This window comes from Bubalus kerabau, chromosome 1 (assembly GCF_029407905.1).
Source record: "Bubalus kerabau isolate K-KA32 ecotype Philippines breed swamp buffalo chromosome 1, PCC_UOA_SB_1v2, whole genome shotgun sequence".
Taxonomy (NCBI): Eukaryota; Metazoa; Chordata; class Mammalia; order Artiodactyla; family Bovidae; genus Bubalus; species Bubalus kerabau.
The window spans coordinates 67,029,133-67,036,149 of NC_073624.1; positions in this window are offsets into that span (position 1 = coordinate 67,029,133).

Genomic DNA, 7,017 nt, shown 5'->3' on the forward strand with positions numbered 1-7,017 from the left:
AAAGAGTTTACTGCCTATGTTTTCTTCTAGAAGTTTTCTGGTTTCAGGTCTTACTTTTAAGTCTTTAATTCATTTTGAATTTACTTTTGTGCATTGTGTGAGAAAATAGTCCAGGTTGATTTTTTTTTTGGTATGTAGTTGTTCAGTTTTCCCAGTACCATTTATTGCCGAGACTGTCTTTTCCTTAGTGTGTATTCTTGCTTCCTTTGTCATAGGTTAGTTGCCCATATGAGTGTGCGTTCATTTCTGGGCTCTATTCTGTTCCATTAATCTATGTGTCTATTTTTGTGCCAGTGCCATTACTGTTCAGATTAGTATAGCTTTTGTAGTATAGTTTGAAATCAGGCAGCATGATAACTCTAGCTCTTTTCTTTCTCAAGATTGTTTTTGCTATTGTTTCTTGTGTTTCTGTACAAATTTTAGAATTATTTGCTGTTCTGCTGCTGCTGCTGCTAAGTCGTGTCAGTTGTGTCCGACTCTGTGCAACCCCATAGGCGGTAGCCCACCAGGCTCCTCTGTCCCTGGGATTCTCCAGGCAAGAACACTGTTCTGGTTGTGTGAAAAATACTATTGGTATTTTGATAGGGATTGTATTGAATCTGTAGATTGCCTTGGATAATATGGTCATTTTAACGATATTGATTCTTCTAATCCATGAGCATGGTATATCTTTCCCTCTGTTTGTGTCACCTTCAGTTTCTTTAATTAGCATCTTATAGTTTTCCAAGTACAAGTCTTTTACTTCCTTAGATATATTCCTAGGTATTTCGTTCCTTTTGATGTAATTATAAATGGTATTATTTTCCTATTTTCTCTTTCTGATAGTTCATTGTTAGTGTATAGAAATACAACAAATTCAACAGCATATTAATAGGATCACACACTGTAACCAAGTGGGATTATTGCTGGGGTATAAGGATGGTTCAACATATGAAAACTGGTCAGTGGATTATAACACATTAACAGAGTGAAGGAAAAAAATCACATGGTTATCTCAATCGATGCAGAAAAAGCATTTGACAAAATTCACCACCCATTTATGATAAAAACTCTCCAGAAAGTGAGCGCAGAGGGAACCTACCTCAAAATAATAAAGGCTGTATATGCCAAACCCACAGCTAGCATCGTACTCAACAGTGAACAAGACAAGGATGTACACTCTTGCTACTTTTATTCAACATAGTTTTGAAAGTACTAGCCATGGCAATCAGATGAAAAATAAATAAAAAGGAATCCAAATTGGAAAAGAAAGAAAACTGTCACTGTTTGCAGAAGGCATGAACTATATATAGAAAATCCTAAAGATGCTCCCAGAAGACAACTAGAGCTCATCAATGAGTTATGTGAAGTTGCAGGATATAAAATTAATACACAGAAATCTTTTTCATTTCTATACAATAACAATGAAGTTAGGTCAGAAAGAGAAATTTGGACACAATCCCATTTACCATCACATCAAAAAGGATAAAATGCCCAGGAATAAACTTACCCAGGCCTCAGACAGTAAAAAATCTGCCTGTAATGTGGGAGACCCAGGTTCTATCCCTGGGTTGGGAAGATCTCCTGGTGAAAGGAATGGCAACCCACTCCAGGATTCTTGCCTGGAGAATTCCATGGATAGAGGAGCCTGGGGGACTACAGACTACCCCTAGGGTTGCAAAGAGTTGGACATGACTGAGACTCACACACACACACACAAACTTGCCAAGGAGACAAAAGACGTGTACTCTGAAAACTATAAGACATTGATGAAAGAAATCAAACATAATACAAATGAAAGATAAATCATAATTTTGGATTGAAAGAATCAATATTGTCAAAATGATTATACTACCCAAAGCAATCTACAGACTCAGTACAATCCCTATCAAATTACCATTTGCATTTTTCACAAAACCAGAACAAAAAAATTTAAAATGTGTATAGAAACACAAAAGATCCCAAATAGCCAAGGCATTCCTGAGAAAGAAAAACAGCTGGAAGAATCAGGCTCCCTGCCTGGAGACTATACGACAAAGCTGTAGTCATCAAAACAGTACTGGCACAAAAACAGAGGTATAGGCTAATGGAACAGGATAGAAAACCCAGAAATAACCCATGCACCAATGATGAATTAATCTACAACAAAGGAAGCAAGAATATATAATAGAGGGAAGACAGTCCCAAATTAAGTAGTGCTGGGAAAACTGGACAGCCACATGTAAAAGAATGAAATTAGAACATTCTGTAACACCATATGCAAAAATTAACTCAAAATAGATTAACGATGTAAATATAACACTGGATACTATAAAACTCTTAGAGGAAAATAGGCAGAACACTCTTTGATGTAAATTGCAGCAGTATCTTTTTGGAGCCACATCCTAGAGTAATGCAAATAAAAGCAAACAGATGGGGCCTAATTAAACTTAAAAAAACTTTTGTACATCCAAGGAAACCATAAACAAAATGAAAAGACAACCACAGAATCGGAGAAAATATTTGCAAATGAAGTGACTGACAAGGGATTAATTTCCAAAATATACAAACAGCTCATGCAGCTCAATATCAAGAAAACGTGTAACCCTGGGCAGAAGATCGAAATAGACATTTCTTCAAGGAAGACAGAGATGGCCAAAAAGCACATGAAAAGATGCTTAACATTGCTAATTATTATAGAAATGCAAATCAAAACTACCATGAGGTATCACCTCACATGGTCACAATGGCCATCATCAAAAAAGTCTACAAATAATAAATGCTAAGAGAGGTTGTGGAGAAAAGGGAACCCTCCTATACTGTTGGTGGGAATGTATATTGGTGCAGCCATTATGGTAAACAGTATGGAATTTCCTTAAACTAAAAAAAGTTGCAATGTGACCCAGCAATCCTATTCCTATCCAAGGAAAGCTATAATTTGAGAAGATATGCACTCCATGTTCATAGCAGCACTATTCACAACAGCCAACACATGGAAGCAACCTAAATGTCCATTGACAGGGGAATGGATAAAGAAGATGTGGTACATACATACAATGGAAAATTACTCAGCCATAAAAAAATAATGAAACAGTGCCATTTTCAGTAACATGGATGGACTGAGAAATTATCATACTAAGTGAAGTAAATCTGAGAAAGACAAATATCATATGATAATCACTTATATGTGGAATCTAAAAAATGATACAAATGAACTTATTTACAAACAGACTCATAGACTTTAAAAACCAACATGGTTACCAAAGGGGAAAGTTGGGAGGGATAAATTAGGAGTTTGGGATTAACATATACACACTATTATATATGAAATAGATAATAAACAAGGTCTTACTGTATAGCACAGGGAACTCTCTATTCTGTAATAACTTACATATACAGAAGAATAATCTGGAAAAGAATGGAAAATGTATATTTATAACTGAATCACGTTGCTCTGTGTTGTTGTTCAGTTGCTAAGTCATGTCTGACTCTTTGCAACCCCCCAGACTGCAGCACGCCAGGCTTCCCTGTCCTCTACTGTCTCCTGGAGTTTGCTCATGTCCATTGAGTTGGTGATGCTATGTTGCTATACCTGAAGCTAATACAACATTGTAAATCAACTATAATATAAAATAAAAATTTAATGAGAAGAACTCTGAAAATCAGGCAAACCATGGATTGGAAGAAAGTATTCATTTATCTGACAACTCTGATGTGAAAATATAGAGTTTCTATGACTCAAGATAGGGGTGGTTCAAATGGTAAAGAATCTGCCTGCAATGTGGGAGACCTGGGTTTGATCCCTGGGTTGGGAAGATCCCTGGAGAAGGGAATGGCAACACTTCAGTATTCTTGCCTGGGGAATTCCATGGACAGAAGAGCCTGGTGAGCTACAGGCCATGGGGGTTGAAAAGAGTCAGACACGACTGAGTGACTAATATACACACACATGCATGACTTAAGAATAGAACAACAACCCATTTTAAAAATTGGCAAAAACACTTAATGGACACTTTACAAAGGAAGCTACATAATTGACCAATAAACACTGCAATGAGAAACTACACACTACACAGCCACTAGGAAAGCAAAAATTTAATAGACTGCTGACAATATTTGTTAAGATGTGCAAACAGAACTCTCATGTATTACTGGTAGGAATGTAAAATAATATCACTTCAAAAAAAGGTTTGGCAGTTTCATATAAAGTTAAACATTCACCTATCCCTTGACTGTGCTGTCCTGAACTTGGTATTTTATTTAAGAGAAATGAAAACAAATCCACAAAAAGACTTGTATAAGAATGTCTACAACATAATAAGTTAACTTATTTATAATAACTAAAACCTGGAGACAATGAAATGTCTGTCAACAGGAGAATGAGTAAACAAATTATGGTATATTTTTACCCTGGAATACTGCTCAGCAATAAAAAGGAATCAGTCACTGATATATACAATAAGCTAGATGAAGCTCAGACATTATGCTAATTAAAAGCATGAGACAAGAGAGTACATACTCAATGATTCCATGTATCTGAAATTATAGTATGGGTAGAAGTAGTCTGTGCTGAAAAAAAATCAGAACAGTGGTTGCCTGGAGTGAGGGAGAGGCCAGAGAACTGACTGGGATTAGAGAGAAGGAACTTTCTGGGCTGATGGAAGTGTTCTGTATCTTCATTGTGATCTGGGTTACACAGATGTATCCACTGTCACAATTGTTCAGTTAATACTTAGACATCTCAACATATGTAACGTTTACCTTAAAAAATCATTGAGGGCCTCCCTGATGGTCCAGTGGTTAAGAATCCACTTTGCGATGCAGGGGACACCAGTTTGATCCCTAGTCTGGGAAGATGCCACATGCCATGGAGCGTCTAACCCCAAGGCCACAACTCTATCAAGCCTGTGCTCTAGGGCCTGCGAGCCTCAACTCCCGAGCCCATGTGCCAGTTAGTGAAGCCCCGGTGCCCTAGAGCCTGTGCTCCGCAACAAGCCACTGCAACGAGAAACCTGCACATTACAACTGGAGAAAGTCCCCGCACAGCAACAAAGGCCCAGCACAGCCAAAAATAAAAATAAGTAAAGAAGAAATTCTTAAAATAAGAAGCCCATGGACAGTGGGTGGAGGTATAGATTAAACAACATGGCAGAATGTTGATAAGTATCAAAACTGATAGAGAGAATTCATTATACAATTCTACATACTTTGTAAATAAAATTTTCCACTTTTTTTTAAAGTGGAGGAAATGAATTAAAGATTAATATGCACTGAATTCTAAATACTATATATATACTTTTTAAAGAAAGTGAGAACTGGTATAACTACACAGTCTTTGCTAGGCAGAAAACTGAGTGCTAAACAATTAGAAAATCATTGTTTTGTTCATTCCTGCCCTTGGGAAAGAGAAGGAAGGGCAGACTGAAGAATGAAACAGGATAATCTTAGTCTGCAGCAATCAGACCACACTATTCAGCGATTCAACCTCCTCAAGGGGATAGAGATATCCAGGCAAGATATTACCAAACCTAGATATTTGTTAATTAAACTCACTTCAGAGCAATACCCTGAGTGAATAATTAATTAAATGTTAATTTATGTTGATGATAATATTGCACTTGAATTTTGGAACTTTTCCCCTGAATTTTAAATATTTGAGAAGCAAGAGCTAAGTATTCTGCTAATAACCTGCATTTTTTCCCCTCACATTTTTTTTTTCTTTTTCCTGCTGATTTCTACTGCTAACTTGGATAATGCAAGTGATAGAGTTCCCAAGCAGAATGAATTTGGTTCTATAGAAATTAGCAAGTAGAGTATCTGGGATTTTATAAGGATAATAATATTTTTTCAATAGGCATTAAGGCTAAGTTAAGAAAAAAATTGGGTGGTGTAGAGGGTAAGAATCTGCCTTGAGGCGCAGGGGTCGTGGGTTTGATCCCTTGTCAGAGAACTAAGATTCCACATGTTGTGGGGCAACTAAACCCGCGCACCACAACTGCTAAGCCGGCATGCCACAGCGGAGATCCTGAACGCTGCAGCTAAGACCCCAGGCAGCCAAATAAGTAGATAAATGGAAAAAATTAATCCTTGGTGACATCCCGAGTGCCATCTGCATTTATATTGCCTCACATCGAAGGTGGTAAAATAATGGGGAAAAAATCAAACTGGGTCTAGAACACTCTAACATAATGTTTCCTTTTCTGCAAATTAGTAAATCCCAGAGTTCCAGAGCAAAGGCCAAAGCTTTATGTATGTCCCTTCCAAATCTGGATCGACAGGGTCAAAGTCAGATGTGTCTGGAGGGGCCAGGCTGGTCACTGGAGTGGCCAGTTATTGGTAGGAGGCCCTGAGGAGTTTGTGTCAAGAGGCTGGACTCAAGACTCACTAAGGGAAGCACAGTGCCTCTCCCCTCCATTTTCCCAATCACGGCATGAGGAGGAGAGTCAATCTGAGGGAAAAAATAGATATTGCATTACTTCAGTAAATTCTTATTTTAATTTTTACTTTTTGGCCATGCTGCATGGCATGTGGGATCTCAGTTCCCTGACCAGGGATCAAACTCATGCCTCTTGCATTGGAAGCATGGAGTCTTAACCACTGGACCACCAGGGAAGGCCCAGTAAATATTTACTAAGTACTGACTGTCTACTATATACTGATGCAGGCACTAGGGATACTGAAATGTCCAACTTGGATTGGATCTTTGTTGTCATGGGGAATAGCTGGACCAAGGAGGAGGAAGTGTGGGGTGGTTTGGGGCTATAAAATTTGGTACCCAACCTAGAGGAAGTGACATTTGAACTGAGACCTGAGTTTGAGGAGGAGTTAGCAAGTCCAGGGGATGTGGAAGGAGACTTCCAAACAAGAGGAAACTCTGTGTGAAGGCCTTAGAAGGGGGCAGGGACAGTGAGAGAAAGGTTGTGGAAAGGGATAACGTGGAATAAAGTATCTGGTTCTCAAGGAAACTGGTACCCAATTCCCAGGGAGATGAGAAGCTCTGTAACCTGAGTGTCAGAAAAGGTAAACAGTGGGAAAGAATGAAATATTCTGAAAGTGGTT